The sequence below is a fragment of the Apodemus sylvaticus genome, chromosome 3, assembly GCF_947179515.1.
Source record: "Apodemus sylvaticus chromosome 3, mApoSyl1.1, whole genome shotgun sequence".
Classification (NCBI taxonomy): domain Eukaryota; kingdom Metazoa; phylum Chordata; class Mammalia; order Rodentia; family Muridae; genus Apodemus; species Apodemus sylvaticus.
In genome coordinates, this window is record NC_067474.1 from 160,231,915 (window position 1) to 160,250,998 (window position 19,084).

Genomic DNA, 19,084 nt, shown 5'->3' on the forward strand with positions numbered 1-19,084 from the left:
CAGTAAGATGCCAACAGAATTATTTCAAATGCAAGAACTATAAGGTCAAAGAAATACATTAGAGAAGTGAATATTTGCTGATTCCATGGTCATGCCAACTTGCTTTAGTAATAGTATCTTTATGTACAGAAATAATTACATACTTTAGTAATAGTATCTTGATGTACAGAAATAATTCTTATGTTTTTATTCATACCAAAACATACATATTTATGTTTACATATATGTGTATGCATATGTTGTGGTATGTATGAAAGGGGAGACCCTTATCACACATTCTTTCTTTCATGGGAACCTACAAAAGTGATGTCCAGAGATTAAATCCATAACAGCAAGGCTCAAATAGTCTCAGTGTATTCATATTTATTACTGATTGGGAACCTGAGGACAGCCTGGAACAATGCCAAGATGCAGAATTACGCATGTTAAGAAAGATATTTCAACAGTGATAGTATTTTAGCAGATTTGATATAAAGAGTGAATCATTCCAAGAGCATACCCTGGAATGGTTCATTTTATCCCTGTGTATACATATATTATCCTGGGCATCTATCAGTGAGTTTCTACCATGCCTCCTCCTTAATTTTGTTTTAACATTGCCCATGTTCTCAACCTTTGAATTGTGACTTCTTTATGGTTAATTGACATTTTTACAAGGATATCAAAGACCAACCATAATAAAACAAATTTTTCTTATGGGCCTGGGAAATGATATACCACTCCTTATTTTTTTTTTCAGATTCACTGATTTCTTTAATTGTTCCTAGGATGATATCAGTACAACCGAGAAGAATCTGGCATTCGCTATAAAGGTACTTGCCTTTTATTCTTTTCTTTTTTTTATTCGATATATTTTTTATTTACATTTCAAATGATTTCCCCTTTTCTAGCCCCCCACTCCCCGAAAGTCCCGTAAGCCCCCTTCTGTCCCCCTGTCCTCCCACCTACCCCTTCCCACTTCCCCGTTCTAGTTTTGCGAATACTGCTTCACTGAGTCTTTCCAGAACAAGGGGCCACTCCTTCTTTCTTCTTGTACCTCATTTGATGTGTGGATTATGTTTTGGGTATTCCAGTTTTCTAGGTTAATATCCATTTATTAGTGAGTGCATACCATGATTCACCTTTTGAGTCTGGGTTACCTCACTTAGTATGATGTTCTCTAGCTCAATCCATTTGCCTAAGAATTTCATGAATTCATTGTTTCTAATGGCTGAATAGTACTCCATTGTGTAGATATACCACATTTTTTTGCATCCACTCTTCTGTTGAGGGATACCTGGGTTCTTTCCAGCTTCTGGAAATTATAAATAGGGCTGCTATGAACATGGAGCATGTATCCTTATTACATGGTGGGGAGTCCTCTGGGTATATGCCCAGGAGTGGTAAAGTAGGATCTTCTGGATGTGAGGTGCCCAGTTTTCGGAGGAACTGCCAGACTGATTTCCAGAGTGGTTGTACCAATTTGCAACCCCACCAGCAGGGGAGGAGTGTTCCTCTTTCTCCACACCCTCTACAACACCTGCTGTCTCCTGAATTTTTAATCTTAGCCATTCTGACTGGTGTAAGGTGAAATCTCAGGATTGTTTTGATTTGTATTTCCCTAATGACTAATGAAGTTGAGCATTTTTTAAGATGCTTCTCCGCCATCCAAAGTTCTTCAGGTGAGAATTCTTTGTTTAACTCTGTACCCCATTTTTTAATAGGGTTGTTTGGTTTTCTGGAGTCTAACTTCTTGAGTTCTTTATATATATTGGATATTAGCCCTCTATCTGATGTAGGATTGGTGAAGATCTTTTCCCAATTTGTTAGTTGCCGATTTGTCCTCTTGATGGTGTCCTTTGCCTTACAGAAACTTTGTAATTTTATGAGGTCCCATTTGTCAATTCTTGATCTTAGAGCATTCGCTATTGGTGTTCTGTTCAGAAACTTTCTCCCTGTACTGATGTCCTCAAGGGTCTTCCCCAGTTTCTTTTCTATTAGCTTCAGAGTTTCTGGCTTTATGTGGAGATCCTTGATCCATTTGGATTTGAGCTTAGTACAAGGAGACAAAGATGGATCAATTCACATTCTTCTACATGCCGACCTCCAGTTGAACCAGCACCATTTGTTGAAAAGGCTATCTTTTTTCCATTGGATGTTTTTAGCCTCTTTGTCGAGGATCAAGTGGCCATAGGTGTGAGGGTTCATTTCTGGATCTTCAATCCTGTTCCATTCATTGATCCTCCTGCCTGTCACTGTACTAATACCATGCAGTTTTTAACACTATTGCTCTGTAATATTGCATGAGGTCAGGGATACTGATTACCCCAGACTTTCTTTTGTTGCTGAGAATAGTTTTAGCTATCCTGGGTTTTTTGTTATTCCAGGTGAATTTGATAATTACTCTTTCTAACTGTGTGAAGAATTGAGTTGGGATTTTGATGGGTATTGCATTGAATCTGTATATGGCTTTTGGCAAAATGGCCATTTTAACTATATTGATTCTACCGATCCACGAGCATGGGAGGTTTTCCCATTTTTTGAGGTCTTCTTCCATTTCCTTCTTCAGAGTCTTGAAGTTCTTGTCATACAGATCTTTCACATGTTTGGTAAGAGTCACCCCAAGATACTTTATACTGTTTGTGGCTATTGTGAAGGGTGTCATTTCCCTAATTTCTTTCTCAGCCTGCTTATCCTTTGAGTATAGGAAGGCCACTGATTTGCTTGAGTTGATTTTATAACCTGACACTTTGCTGAAGTTGTTTATCAGCTGTAGGAGTTCTCTAGTGGAGTTTTTTTGGGTCACTAAGGTAGACTATCATGTCATCTGCAAACAATGATAGTTTGACTTCTTCCTTTCCAATTTGTATCCCTTTGACCTCCTTATGTTGTCGAATTGCCTGAGTTAGTACCTCAAGTACAATATTGAAAAGATAAGGAGAAAGGGGGCAGCCCTGTCTAGTCCCTGATTTTAGTGTGATTGCTTCAAGTTTCTCTCCATTTAGTTTGATGCTGGCTACCGGTTTGCTGTATATTGCTTTTACTATGTTTAATACCACTCCTTATTAATCTGCATGTGGTTCAGAAACATATAGATGCATCAACTAGTGAATTCCTGGAACTGTAATAAAAATTTACCACACCACTAGATAAGAAGAGAACACATGCCTTACAGTTTTAGCAGAATTGAATTTTATATAAAGACATTTCTAGCTTTAATTATAATATTCCATATATTAATGCTTTCATGTAGATGTCTAGGGATCAAGATGAATGCATACAAATGTGTGCATGGGAGTTAGAGAACACGGTCACATAGAATTGGATGTAATTTGGAAATATAGGTTTAATCTCATGACCAATTGAAAGCCTTTTTAGATGATGATGAAAAGGAATATAACTAAATCTGATGACAGCATATTCTTTTGTAAAAGCCATGATATTTGCCAGAAAGCATCTTTGCATTCCAAGACAACAGACACACATGGAAAATCGATATACTTTATCTATCTTGTAGAATGAAGTGGAATCTCCTCAAAGAGTCAGATATCGTGTTCTAGTGTGATGGCTAAGGAAATGCCATTCAATTGTAGGCATCAGTCATGGTAGCCAGTAGCCGTTTGTCCTTGAATCTAGACCCACGAAGAGAAGTTCTCAGAAATAACTCTGAGTAATAGTGTTTTACAGCAGGTATGCATGTGTTCTCTGTTTTTGGCTGGTTGCAGCTGATGTTAGAAAGACGCTCAGATTATACTATATTCTTTTCCACACTAAATATGTTGCTCCATTCTCTCATTTCTATAGAAATGTTGACAAGATTCCCGGTATAGTGTTACTTTTAATGTATTTTTATGTGGTTTAGCATTGTCTATAATGGAATTGTATTAATTTCATCTGTTTTTCTGTTGTGTTTGAAACCCTGTTGTGAAATTTTGAGAAGAGTTCCAATATTTGAAAGTGAGTGAAGAACAACAAAAAGAATGAGTGCTTCTCTGGTAAACACTCCACAGGTCAGTGTGCTGGCTACATTTGTTTTAGAAATCTCTTTATCATTCAAACCATTCCAAGTTTTAGTATCTATATGTGGTAATGTTATATAAAGAGCTTCTTTTCTATGACTGTCATTTTCTTCTGGAATATGAAAATTTAATATTTAGGCCTTTTACATATATAACACCATTTTATTTTCACTGGATTTTCTACTGTGAGGACATAGAATTTTCATGAAATGAAGACCTGCAGGTCTCAAAGAAAATCTATTGTAAATGATTCTTTAAAACTATTATCGATGACTAATTTGTACATTGAATGGAATTGTGTATTTTTATATTATTGTGGAAGGAAAGTCTCATGTGTCCCATAAATTGCATTTCAGATATGGTAGGGATTCCGACAAAAACTTGTGATTGTGGATATTGAAATATGTGGACACTGATGTCACTGAGTAATACATGTAAGAGAACAATTTGTAGAATGATGAAATTATAAGAGCCTCACTATCTTGATTTCTAACAGTAAATATATTAGCTCCCTAGAGACACAGGTGATGGCAGGAAAACGTGTCTTTCTTTTGCAACAACACTTATGTGTTTTGAGAACATGCAGATTGCAGGTTTGGGTTTTTTTTTTTTTTCGTAATTTTACAACTTTTATTTGTCTTTTCCTTTCTTATTTATTTATTTATTATGTTTTTATGTTTTTATGCTTTTACACTCCAGATTTTACCCCCTGCCTGGTCTACCTACTGACCTTTCCATATGCCATATCTCTTCCCCACCACTCTGTCTCCTCAAGGATTTCCCTATCTTCGTCCCCCCCCACTCTCAAACTAACCTCTAAATTCCCTGGGGTTGCTAATCTCTTATTGGTTAGGTGCATCTTCTCTGACTGAACTCAGACCCAGCAATATATGTGAGTACATACTAGCTGTCTTCATATACACCAGAAAGAGGGTGTCATATCTTGTCATGGGTGGTTGTGAGCCACCATGTGGTTGCTGGGATTTGAACACAGAACTTTTGGAAAAGCAGTCAGTGCTTACCCATTAAGCCTTCTTTCTAGCCCCACCTGTTTCCCTTCTTTCTGCTGGTCCTCAGGATTTCAATCCTTTTCCATCACCCATTACCAGATCAGGTTCCTGTCTTCCCCTCTCCCCCTCCCCTATCCACTCCCCCCACCTGGTCTCTCATTCTCCACTTCTGATTGCATTATTCTCAGTCCCACATGGGACTGAGGAGTCCTCACTTGGGCCCTTGAGTTTGTTGAACTTTTGAGTTCTGTGGACTGTATATATATTTGGCATTTTATGTGACACAATGATCCTGAAATATGTTTGTCTCAAGAGAGATACTGCCCAATGTGGTGGTCTATAACAAGTTCTTAATAAAGAAATGATCATTTCCCTTGTCTTTTGGTGTGTCAGTTTATTTCTGGGTCTTCAATTCTACTGCATTGTTTTCCCTGCCTCTCTTTGTACCAATACAACATGTTTTTTTATCTCTATTGCTTTGTAGTAGAACTGGAGGTAAGGGATGGTGATTCCAACTGAAATTCTCATATCACTGAGAATAGTTTTTGCTCTCCTGTTTTTCTTGCTATTCCACAACAATTTGGGAATTGCTTTATCCCTCTGAAATATTGCATTGTAATTTTGATTGGTATTGCATTGGCTTTGTAGATTGCTTTTGGTAAGATTACCATTTTTCCTCTGTTAATCCTGCTGATTCATGAGTATGGGAGATCTTTCCATCTTCTGAGTTCTTTTTCAAACTCCTTTTTTCAGGGACTTCAAGTTCTTCTCAAGTAGAGCTTTCACTTGATTGGTTAGAGTCACATAAAATATTTTATATTACCTATGACTATTGTGAAGTGTGTTTCCCCAATTTCATTCTCAGCCCTTTGATTCTTTGAATAGAGGAAAGCTACTGATTTATTTGAGTTAATTTTATATCTACCCACTTTGTTGAAGTTGCTTACCAGTACTATGAATTCTCTTGTGGAATTTTAGAGTCCCTTATATATGTATAATATTACGTATTTCATGTTTGTATTGTGAATTTTCCTGTAACATTAAGTCAGTGCAGAGAGGGTCTGTGATTGGACAAGGTAAAAGGGGGCAGAGAGAGGAGCTGCAGAGGAAGGGCATGCAGGCTTGTACTGTGAGTGTCTCGGGTGGAGGAGATGAATCATGGCTTGTGCCTTTTTTCCTGTGTGTTTCATAAGGTTCAAAATATTGAGATAAGACTTTTATCATTGTCAATTTGCATCTTGTAATTGTGGTTATAATATACATAAATCTAATTAGGTAGGTAATTAATCATTAAGAGTCATGTTTCTACTTGGTAATCAAGTCAGGGCTGGGAAGACAGTGGGCGAGCTTATGGGGCGCTAAGATCATGCAGTGTGGGAACCAGCTGGGACATAAGTGTTATAAAGTAAGCAGCAGTGTCAATACCAGAGCAAGACTGTGGCTAGTGGGGAAGGGGAGCTGGTGAGAGTAGACAAGACTACTCCAAAGAGTCCATGGGGACATGGCACCTCTGCAGACAATTTGCAGGGCTTTCCCTTTTAAATATTTCCCACAACATTTCATTATGGGCACTGAATTCCTAATCTTTCCCAGATTTATAACAAGTACCCATGATGTATTTTGTAAAAAGCTTTTTAAACATCTATTGAAATTTAACTGAAGTTCTCTTTCTTTGTTGTGTCTTTGCGCTGTTTAGTTATTAATGTAATTGTGGCTTCATAGAAGAAATTAGGTACTGTTCCTTCTGATTATTTTTGTGGAAAAATTGAAAAGCACTGGTATTTCTTTTGTTGAATGTCTGATAGAATTCTCCATTAAGCCCATCTATGAGGACTAGGCTTTTTTTTTAATTTTTTTAATTTTATTTATTTATTTATTTATTTATTTATTTATTTTTTGGGTGGGAGACTTTTACTGACTGCTTCTATTTCTTTTGTCCTTATGGGGCTGTTTAGATGATTTATCTGATCCTGATTTAGTTTTGGTACCTGGTATCTGTCTAGAAAATCATCTAGTTCATCTAAATTTTCTTGTTTTGTTGAATATAGACTTTTTCTCTAGGATGTAATGATATTTCTATACTTTCTCTGTGCCCTCTGATTAGTCTGGCTAAGACTTTATCCATCTTGATAATTTTCTCAAAGAACCAGGTCCTGTTTTTGTGGATTGTTGTATAGTTTTCTTTGTTTCTAATTGGTTGACTTATTGTCTGAGCTTGTTTGAAAGACAATGAGCTTGTTTGTTTCCTGCCTTATATTCATCTTGGGTGTTTTGGCTTCTTTTTGTTTTAGAACTTTCAGATATGCTGTTAAGCTGATAGTGCATGATCTCTCCAACTTCTTTATGATTGCACACAGAGCTATGAATTTTCCTCCTAGCATTGCTGTCATTGTGCCCAATATGTTTGGGTATGGTGTTCCTTAGTTTTTGTTAAATTCTAAAAAGTCTTTAATTTCGTTCAGTATTTCTTCCCTGATCCAGTTATTATTGGATAGAGAGTTGTTTAGTTCCATGCATACGTGGCCTTTCAGTTGTTTTTGTGGTTATTGATGGAAATTCTTATTCCATGGGGATGTGATAGGATGCATGAAACTATTACAACCTTCCTGTATCAGTTGACACTTGTTTTATGTCTAATTATTTGGTCCATTATGGAGAATGTACCAAGAGGTTCTAAGAAGAAGGTATGTTTGAGTGTGTGTGTGTGTGTCTGTGTGTGTGTGTGTGTGTATTGAAATGATCTATAGATATCTGTTAAATACATTTGTTTCATAACTTCTGTTAGTTTCACTATGTCTCTGTTTAGTTTGTGTTTCCAAGATCTGTCTATTGACCAGAGTAGGGTGTCAAAGTCTCCTACTATTATTGTGCCAGATTCAGTTCCTGCTTTGAGATTTAATGAAGTTTCATTTACAAATGAGGTTGCTGTTGCATTTGGGACATAGATGTTCAGAATTGAGAGTTCATCTTGGTAGGTTTTTTTTCCCTTTGGTGAGTATTAAGTGTTGTCCTTCCTTGTCTTTTTATATCTTTGTTGTTGTTGTTGTTGAAAGTCAATTTTATTCAATATTAGGATGGTTACTCTAGCTTATTTCTTGGAACTATTTTCTTAGATAATTTTTTAATTTTGTTCCCTATTATTTAGAAGAAAGAATGGTTCATTGCTGCAAGATATTTGCTATCCATTCACATTGAGCCTATGAGAGGTCAGTTATGGGATGGGAGAGAGGAGGAGGAGCTAAGGGAAGTAAGGAGTGTACTGACAAAGTTAGTCTGAGGATTCATCAGAGAACTCATAAAGGAGAGGAATCATACAAATGCAATGAATGTGACAAATGCTTTGTTCAACTTTCCCATCTAATTATTCATCAGAGAATTCATACAGGAGAGAAACCTTACAAATGCAGTGAATGTGACAAATGCTTTACCCAGAAGGGTACTCTGAGAAGGCAATTCATACAGGAGAGAAACATTATAAATGTACTGAATGTGACAAACACTTTACAAACAAATTTAATCTGATAGTTCATCAGAAAATTCATACTGGAGAGAAACCTTACAAATGCAGTGAATGTCACAAATGCTTTGCCCAAAAATCTTATCTTGGTATTCATCAGAGAATTCATACAGGAGAGAAATCTAACAAATGTACTGAATGTGACAAGTGCTTTATTAAAAGCAATCTGAGAATTCATCAGAGAATTCATACAGGAAAGAAACCTTACCAGTGTACTGAATGTGGCAAACACTTTACACACAAATTTAATCTGATATTTCATCAGAGAATTCATACAGGAGAGAAACCTTACAAATGTACTGAATGTGGCAAACACTATACTCACAAAGTTAGTCTGAAGATTCATCAGAGAACTCATAAAGGAGAGGAATCATACAAATGCCATGAATGTGACAAATGCTTTGTCCGACTTTCCCATCTTATTATTCATCAGAGAATTCATACAGGAGAGAAACCTTACAAATGCAGTGAATGTGACAAATGCTTTACCCAGAAGGGTACTCTGAGAAGGCATCAGAGAATTCATAAAAGAGAGAAACCTTATAAATGTAGTGAATGTGACTAATGCTTTACTGAAAAAAGCTATCTGAGAATTCATCAGATAGTTCACACAGGAGAGAAAGCTTACAAATGTACTGAATGTGACAAACACTTTACACACAAATTTAATCTGATAGTTCATCAGAGAATTCATACTGGAGAGAAACCTTACAAATGCAGTGAATGTCACAAATGCTTTGCCCAAAAATCTTATCTTGGTATTCATCAGAGAATTCATACAGGAGAGAAACCTTACAAATGTACTGAATGTGACAAATGCTTTACTGGCAAAAGCAGTCTGAGAGTTCATCAGAGAATTCATACAGGCGAGAAACCTTACAAATGTACTGAATGTGACAAACATTTTACACACAAAGGTAGTCTGAGAATTCACCAGAAAATTCATACAGGAGAGAAAACTTATAAATGCAATTAATGTGACAAATGCTTTGCCCAACTTTCTCATCTTATTACTCATCTGAGAATTCATTCAGGAATGAAACCTTCCAAATGCATTGAATGTGACAAATGATTTCTCCACAAATTTAGTCTGAGAATTCATCAGAGAATTCAAACAGGAGAGAGACCTTACAAATGTATTGAATGTGACAAATATTTTACCCAGAAATCCCATCTTAGTATTCATCAGAAATCTCATACAGGAGAACAATGTTAAAAATCCAGTGAATGAGACAAATGCTTTACCAAAAAATGGAATCTTCATTTTTTTTAATCAGAGGATTCATACAGGATAGTAACCTTACAAATGTGGTGAAAGGGACAAATGCTTTACTAGAAAAGAAAAATGAAATCTTCATTTTCATATGCAAATTCAAACAAGGGAAATTTTGCAAATGTATTGAATGTGACAAATTCTTTGCCTTACAATCACAACTTTGTATTCATCAGAAAATTCATATAGGAAAGAAACCTTAACAATTTAGTAAATGTAAAAAATGCTTTACCTACATTGTTAGTCTGAGAATTCATCAGAGAATTAATACATGAGATAAGCCTTCCAATTATTGTGTATGTGACAAATGCATCACCTGTAAAGTCAGTCAGAGAAACCATCAGGAATTTTATATAATAAAGAAATTTAAAAATGAAGTGAATGACACTTTTATTTTCTATCAAGAAATACCTTGAAATTCATCAGAGAATATGTACATGAATGAAACTTTTCAAATGTATTGAAGGTGTGAATCCTTTTATTTGGCTTATGTCTTAGAATATAAGAGAGAATACATACAGGTGACAATGTTAAGAAATGTAATATATGCCGAAAAATTTTGGATTTTATTCCTGGTCACAGAAAACATCTAAACATTTTGTTATGGGGAAAGTATTTCTACTCATAAAACGTGGCATATGTTTTTTTTTTTTAACTTTTTTTTTATTCGATATAATTTATTTACATTTCAAATGATTTCCCCTTTTCTAGCCCCCCCACTCCCCAAAAGTCCCGTAAGCCCCCTTCTCTTCCCCTGTCCTCCCACCCACCCCTTCCCACTTCCCCGTTCTGGTTTTGCTGAATACTGTTCTATTGAGTCTTTCCAGAACCAGGGGCCACTCCTCCTTTCTTCTTGTACCTCATTTGATGTGTGGATTATGTTTTGGGTATTCCAGTTTTCTAGGTTAATATCCACTTATTAGTGAGTGCATACCATGATTCACCTTTTGAGTCTGGGTTACCTCACTGAGTATGATATTCTCTAGCTCCATCCATTTGCCTAAGAATTTCATGAATTCGTTGTTTCTAATGGCTGAATAGTACTCCATTGTGTAGATATACCACATTTTTTGCATCCACTCTTCTGTTGAGGGATACCTGGGTTCTTTCCAGCATCTGGCAATTATAAATAGGGCTGCTATGAACATAGTAGAACATGTATCCTTATTACATGGTGGGGAGTCTTCTGGGTATATGCCCAGGAGTGATATAGCAGGATCTTCTGGAAGTGAGGTGCCCAGTTTTCGGAGGAACCGCCAGACTGATTTCCAGAGTGGTTGTACCAATTTGCAACCCCACCAGCAGTGGAGGAGTGTTCCTCTTTCTCCACACCCTCTCCAACACCTGCTGTCTCCTGAATTTTTAATCTTAGCCATTCTGACCGGTGTAAGATGAAATCTTAGGGTTGTTTTGATTTGCATTTCCCTAATGACTAGTGAAGTTGAGCATTTTTTAAGATGCTTCTCTGCCATCCGAAGTTCTTCAGGTGAGAATTCTTGTTTAACTCTGTACCCTATTTTTTTTTTTTTTTTTTTTTTATTATTATTATTATTATTATTCGATATAATTTATTTACATTTCAAATGATTTCCCCTTTTCTAGCCCCCCCACTCCCCGAAAGTCCCGCAAGCCCCCTTCTCTTCCCCTGTCCTCCCACCCACCCCTTCCCACTTCCCCGTTCTGGTTTTGCTGAATACTGTTTCACTGAGTCTTTCCAGAACCAGGGGCCACTCCTCCTTTCTTCTTGTACCTCATTTGATGTGTGGATTATGTTTTGGGTATTCCAGTTTTCTAGGTTAATATCCACTTATTAGTGAGTGCATACCATGATTCACCTTTTGAGTCTGGGTTACCTCACTTAGTATGATATTCTCTAGCTCCATCCATTTGCCTAAGAATTTCATGAATTCATTGTTTCTAATGGCTGAATAGTACTCCATTGTGTAGATATACCACATTTTTTGCATCCACTCTTCTGTTGAGGGATACCTGGGTTCTTTCCAGCATCTGGCAATTACAAATAGGGCTGCTATGAACATAGTAGAACATGTATCCTTATTACATGGTGGGGAGTCTTCTGGGTATATGCCCAGGAGTGGTATAGCAGGATCTTCTGGAAGTAAGGTGCCCAGTTTTCGGAGGAACCGCCAGACTGATTTCCAGAGTGGTTGTACCAATTTGCAACCCCACCAGCAGTGGAGGAGTGTTCCTCTTTCTCCACACCCTCTCCAACACCTGCTGTCTCCTGAATTTTTAATCTTAGCCATTCTGACCGGTGTAAGATGAAATCTTAGGGTTGTTTTGATTTGCATTTCCCTAATGACTAGTGAAGTTGAGCATTTTTTAAGATGCTTCTCTGCCATCCGAAGTTCTTCAGGTGAGAATTCTTGTTTAACTCTGTACCCTATTTTTTAATAGGGTTGTTTGGTTTTCTGGAATCTAACTTCTTGAGTTCTTTATATATATTGGATATTAGCCCTCTATCTGATGTAGGATTGGTGAAGATCTTTTCCCAATTTGTTGGTTGCCGATTTGTCCTCTCGATGGTGTCCTTTGCCTTACAGAAACTTTGTAATTTTATGAGGTCCCATTTGTCAATTCTTGCTCTTAGAGCATACGCTATTGGTGTTCTGTTCAGAAACTTTCTCCCTGTACCGATGTCCTCAAGGGTCTTCCCCAGTTTCTTTTCTATTAGCTTCAGAGTGTCTGGCTTTATGTGGAGGTCCTTGATCCATTTGGATTTGAGCTTAGTACAAGGAGACAAGGATGGATCAATTCACATTCTTCTGCATGCTGACCTCCAGTTGAACCAGCACCATTTGTTGAAAAGGCTATCTTTTTTCCATTGGATGTTTTCAGCCTCTTTGTCGAGGATCAAGTGGCCATAGGTGTGTGGGTTCATTTCTGGATCTTCAATCCTGTTCCATTGATCCTCCTGTCTGTCACTGTACCAATACCATGCAGTTTTTAACACTATTACTCTGTAGTATTGCTTGAGGTCAGGGATACTGATTCCCCCAGATTTTCTTTTGTTGCTGAGAATAGTTTTAGCTATCCTGGGTTTTTTGTTGTTCCAGATGAATTTGATAATTGCTCTTTCTAACTCTGTGAAGAATTGAGTTGGGATCTTGATGGGTATTGCATTGAATCTGTATAGTGCTTTAGGCAGAATGGCCATTTTAACTATATTGATTCTACCGATCCATGAGCATGGGAGGTTTTCCCATTTTTTGAGGTCTTCTTCCATTTCCTTCTTCAGAGTCTTGAAGTTCTTGTCATACAGATCTTTCACATGTTTGGTAAGAGTCACCCCAAGATACTTTATACTGTTTGAGGCTATTGTGAAGGGGGTCATTTCCCTAATTTCTTTCTCAGCCTGCTTATCCTTTGAGTATAGGAAGGCCACTGATTTGCTTGAGTTGATTTTATAACCTGCCACTTTGCTGAAGTTGTTTATCAGCTGTAGGAGCTCTCTAGTGGAGTTCTTTGGGTCACTTAGGTAGACGATCATGTCGTCTGCAAATAATGATAGTTTGACTTCTTCCTTTCCAATTTGTATCCCTTTGACCTCCTTATGTTGTCGAATTGCCCGAGCTAGTACCTCAAGTACAATATTGAAAAGATAAGGAGAAAGGGGGCAGCCTTGTCTGGTCCCTGATTTCAGTGGGATTGCTTCAAGTTTCTCTCCATTTAGTTTGATGCTGGCTACCGGTTTGCTGTATATTGCTTTTACTATGTTTAGGTATGAGCCTTGAATTCCTGTTCTCTCCAAGACTTTAAGCATGAAGGGATGCTGAATTTTGTCAAATGCTTTTTCAGCATCCAATGAAATGACCATGTGGTTTTGTTCTTTGAGTTTGTTTATGTAGTGGATTGTATTGATGGATTTCCGTATATTGAACCAACCCTGCATTCCTGGGATAAAGCCTACTTGATCATGGTGGATGATCGTTTTGATGTGTTCTTGGATTCGGTTGGCAAGAATTTTATTGAGTATTTTTGCATCGATGTTCATAAGGGAAATTGGTCTGAAGTTCTCTTTCTTTGTTGGATCTTTTTGTGGCTTTGGTATCAGCGTAATTGTGGCTTCATAGAAGGAATTGGGTAGTGTTCCTTCTGTTTCTATTTTGTGGAATAGTTTGAAGAGTATTGGTGTTAACTCTTCTTTGAAGGTCTGGTAGAATTCTGCACTGAAGCCATCTGGTCCTGTGCTTTTTTTGGTTGGAAGACTTTCTATGACTCCTTCTATTTCTTTAGGCATTATGGGACTGTTTAGATGGTCAAGTTGGTCCTGATTTAATTTTGGTATCTGGTATCTGTCAAGGAAATTGTCCATTTCCTCCAGATTCTCCAGTTGTGTTGAGTACCGGCTCTTGTAGTAGGATCTGATGATTTTTTGGATTTCCTCAGTTTCCGTTGTTATATCTCCCTTTTCATTTCTAAGTTTGTTAATTTGGATACTTTCTCTGTGCCCTTTGGTCAGTCTGGCTAAGGGTTTATCTATCTTGTTGATTTTCTCAAAGAACCAGCTCCTGGTTTTGTTGATTTTTTGTATGGTTCTCTTTGTTTCTACTTGATTGATTTCGGCCCTGAGCTCGATGATTTCCTGCCTTCTACTCCTCCTGGGCGAAGTAGCTTCTTTTTGTTCTAGGGCTTTCAGGTGTGTCATTAAGCTGGTAATGTATGCTCTCTCCATTTTCTTTTTGGAGGCACTCAGGGCTATGAGTTTTCCTCTTAGCACTGCTTTCATTGTGTCCCATAGATTTGGGTATGTTGTGTTTTCATTTTCATTGTGTTCTAAAAAGTCTTTAATTTCTTTCTTTATTTCTTCCTTGACCAAGGTATCATTGAGTAGAGTATTGTTAAGTTTCCACGTGTATGTGGGTTTTCTGTTGTTTCTGTTGCTATTGAAGACCACTTTTACTCCGTAGTGATCAGATAGGAGGCATGGGATTAGTTCTATCTTCTTATATTTGTTGAGGTCTGTCTTGTGACCAATTATATGGTCGATTTTGGAGAAGGTACCATGAGGTGCTGAGAAAAAGGTATATTCTTTTGTTTTAGGATAGAATGTTCTATATATATCTGTTAAATCTAATTGGTCCAAAGCTTCAATTAGTTTCATTGTGTCCCTGTTTAGTTTCTGTTTTCCTGATCGGTCCATTGAGGAAAGTGCAGTGTTGAAGTCACCCACAATTATTGTGTTAGGTGCAATGTGTGCTTTTAGTTTTAATAAAGTTTCTTTTACGAAAGAGGGTGCCCTTGCATTTGGGGCATAGATGTTCAGGATTGACAGTTCTTCTTTTTGTATTTTTCCTTTGACCAGCAAGAAGTGTCCCTCAGGGTCTCTTTTGATGACTTTGGGTTGAAAGTCAATTTTATCTGATATTAAAATGGCTACTCCAGCTTGTTTCCTGAGACCATTTGCTTGTAAAATTGTCTTCCAGCCTTTTACTCTAAGGTAGTGTTTGTCTTTGACCCTGAGGTGTGTTTCCTGTAAGCAGCAAAATGTAGGGTCCTGTTTACGTAACCATTCAGTTAGTCTGTGTCTTTTTATTGGGGCATTAAGTCCATTGATGTTAAGAGATATTAAGGAATAGTGATTGTTACTTCCTATCATTTTTGACGTTATTTTTTAAATTTGAATGCTTAACTTCTTTTGGGTTTGATGAAAGGTTACTATCTTGCTTTTTCCAGGGTGAAGTTTCCCTCCTTGTATTGGTGTTGTCCTCCTATTATCCTTTTTAGGGCCGGGTTTGTGGATAGATATTGGGTAAACTGGTTTTGTCATGAAATATCTTAGTTTCTCCATCTATGGTGATTGAGAGTTTTGCTGGATATAGTAGTTTTGGTTGGCATTTGTGTTCTCTTAGAGTCTGCATGAGATCTGCCCAGGACCTTCTAGCCTTCATAGTCTCAGGTGAAAAGTCTGCTGTGATTCTGATAGGTCTTCCTTTATATGTTACTTGGCATTTTTCTCTTACTGCCTTTAATATTCTTTCTTTGCTTAGAAGATTTGGTGTTTTGATTATTATGTGACGGGAAGTATTTCTGTTCTGGTCCAGTCTGTTTGGAGTTCTGTAGGCTTCTTGTATATTCATGGGCATCTCTCTCTTTAGGTTAGGGAAGTTTTCTTCCATAATTTTATTGAAGATATTTGCTGGCCCTTTAAGTTGTAAATCTTCACTCTCATCTATGCCTATAATCCTTAGGTTTGGTCTTCTCATTGTGTCCTGGATTTCCTGGATATTTTGGGTTACAAGCTTTTTGCATTTTGCATTTTCTTTAACTGTTGAGTCCATGGTTTCTATGGAATCTTCAGCATCTGAGATTCTTTCTTCTATCTCTTGTATTCTGTTGTTGATATTTGTATCTCTGTCCCCTGATTTCTTCCCAAGGCTTTCTATCTCCAAAGTTGTCTCCCTTTGAGTTTTCTTAGTTGTTTCTACTTCTGATTTTAGATCCTGGATGGTTTTGCTTAGCTCCTTCACTTGCATGTTTGTGTTTTCCTGTAATTCTTTAAGAGATTTTTGTGTTTCCTCTTTCATGAGCTCAGCCTGTTGACCAAAGTTCTCCTGTATTTCTTTAAGAGATTTTTGTGTTTCGCCTTTCATGACCTCAGCCTGTTGAGCAAAGTTCTCCTGTATTTCTTTAAGTGTTTTTTGCATTTCCTCCTTGTTGGCTTTTGTATTCTCCTGGATTTCTTTCAATGATTTTTGTGTTTCCCTTGCAAGGGCTTCTAACTTTTGATCCATTTTCTCCTGAATTTCTTTAAGTGTGTCCTTCATGTGTTCCTGTACCAGCATCATGACCAGTGATTTTAAATCCAAATCTTGTTTTACTGGTGTGATGGGGTATCCAGGACATGTTGGTAGAGGAGAATTGGGTTCAGATGTTGCCATGTTGCCTTGATTTCTGTTAGTGACGTTCCTGCGTTTGCCTTTTGCCATCTAGTTCTCACTGGTGTTAGTTTTTCTTGTCAGTGCTGGACTCACCAGTGCAAGCTGCCCCTTCCCAGTTGGCCTCTGGTGCACAGCTTACCTCCTGCGCTGCTTGTAGACAGGGTGCTGCTGCCCAGGCTGTTCAGATCCCAAAGCAGGCACCCGAAGGCTCCCGCTGGGGCCCGCTGGATTCACTGGAGCACACTGACTTCTCCCAGCTGGCCGCCCGGAAACCCAGCTAGCCACTTGCAGGACTTGGAGATGTGGTGCTGCCGTCCAGGCTGATCTGGGCAGCAGAACTCCCAACTGGGTTGGTGCACACAAGGTTAGCCTAGCTGCTCAGGCCCTGAGTCTAGGCAAAAGCCTGGCAGGCCAATGTTGGTGCAAAGCTCCCCTCAGCTGTGGGTGTTAATTGGGTGTGTCAGTTGGCTAGGATGGTGGCATGCGCGAGTTCCCTGAGAGTGCTGGGAGAGTCTGCTGGGCTAACAACCTCCTGGCTGCGTCAGCACACAGATGGCCCAACGAGCAGCCCAGGGCCTGGGGGCAGTCCAGGGCCTGACCGTCTGAGACCCCTGCTATGTCCTCCTTGGGCTATGCCTGTTAGCTGGTTTGGTTTTGCCTGCTAGGTCTCTCTGGCTTCCCGTAGTCAAAATGGCGGTGGTGCGCAAACTGGCCCGGATAAACAACCTCCTGGCCGGGTTGGCACACAGATGGCCCACCGAGCAGCCCAGGGCCTGGGGGCAGTCCAGGGCCTGACCGTCTGAGACCCCTGCTATGTCCGCCTTGGGCTATGCCTGTTAGCTGGTTTGGTTTTGTCTGCTAGTCTCTCTGGCTTCCCGTAGGCAAAATGGCGGCGGTGCGCGCCGGCCTGGGCAAACAAGCTCCTGGCTGGGTCGGCACACAGATGGCCCACCGAGCAGCCCAGGACCTGGGGGCAGTCCAGGGCCTGACCGTCTGAGACCCCTGCTATGTCTGCCTTGGGCTATGCCTGTTAGCTGGTTTGGTTTTGCCTGCTAGGTCTCTCTGGCTTCCCGTAGGCAAAATGGCGGTGGTACGCAAACGGCCCCGATAAACAACCTCCTGGCTGGGTCGGCACACAGATGGCCCACCGAGCAGTCCTGGGCCTGGGGGCAGTCCAGGGCCTGACCGTCTGAGACCCCTGCTATGTCCGCCTTGGGCTATGCCTGTTAGCTGGTTTGGTTTTGCCTGCTAGGTCTCTCTGGCTTCCCGTAGGCAAAATGGCGGCGGTGCGCGCCGGCCCAGGCAAACAAGCTCCTGGCTGGGTCGGCACACAGATGGCCCGCCGAGCAGCCCAGGACCTGGGGGCAGTCCAGGGCCTGACCGTCTGAGACCCCTGCTATGTCCGCCTCGGGCTATGCCTGTTAGCCGGTTTGGTTTTGCCTGCTAGGTCTCCCTGGCTTCCCTTAGGCAAAATGGTGGTGGTGCGCGTGCCGGCCCGGGAGGAAAAAAACCTCCTGGCCGGGTTTGCACCCCGGTGGACCTCTGATCAGCCCAGGGCCTGGGTGCAGGCCAACGCCCGTCGGGCTTAGACCCCCGCGATGTTGGTCTCAGGTTATATTTGCGTACCTCAGTCTGATTTCTCTGGCGACCGAGAACCAATATGGAGCCCTGGTAACTGACTGGCGGGAGGCAGAGTTCTGATGTGGCTTCTGTGTGGTGAAAGGCACTGTAAATCCGCCGCTGCTTGCAGCCTGGCTGGCCAGCGATGGCCAGTGGTCATGGGCGCCGGGTCTGCCTGGACCCTGTCCGCTTGGTTCTACTGCTGATGGCCCTTCCTCTGGACCAGCCGCTGCTGCTGCTGCTGCTGCTGCCGCCGCCCTGTGTGGCATATGTTTTATGCAGGGTCTATCCAGCTAACACAGGGCTCTCCGTAAGATAATATTATTATGAAAAACATGTGAAAACCCTCATGCAATGTGCAGATCTTTGAGAATGTCAACTATTTAATCTGGGAGGAACTCTGAAAATTTCACAATGTAGGAACATTTTCATTAAACTTTTACTTGTTCATCCTCAAGTACTACAAGATGAAGGCAGTTGGGGAAATCAGAAGAAGATAGGATAATAAAACACTTTCAGGGAGAAAGAAATAATCCATTCAGAAGGGAAAATAAGGTGTATACTTCATAAAATATCCAATAAAACTGTCAGCAACCTGTACATTTAATTCAGATGAACAAATTCAGAAAAACTATACTCAAAATAGTATTTGAAAGACTGAGCCACCAAGCCTGCATGCTCCTTATCCTATAAGTATGTCAACATATGTGAAATGTGTTTTGAATATCCAGTATTCATAATTCTTATCAAATGCTGGATTTATG

General features: G+C 39.5%; 3 protein-coding genes and 1 pseudogene across 26 annotated transcripts in view; 2 read left to right on the plus strand and 2 right to left on the minus strand.

Moving 5' to 3' along the window:
* Positions 1 to 19,084, plus strand: part of LOC127681600 (oocyte zinc finger protein XlCOF6-like) — a 1,434,619-nt gene that overhangs the window by 530,764 nt on the left and 884,771 nt on the right. The window lies entirely within an intron of this gene.
* Positions 1 to 19,084, minus strand: part of LOC127681615 (oocyte zinc finger protein XlCOF6-like) — a 988,257-nt gene that overhangs the window by 472,226 nt on the left and 496,947 nt on the right. The window lies entirely within an intron of this gene.
* LOC127681617 (oocyte zinc finger protein XlCOF6-like) overlaps positions 1 to 19,084 on the minus strand; it is a 1,149,846-nt gene that overhangs the window by 379,371 nt on the left and 751,391 nt on the right. The window lies entirely within an intron of this gene.
* On the plus strand, positions 8,563 to 10,073 carry LOC127679734 (zinc finger protein 160-like; annotated as a pseudogene).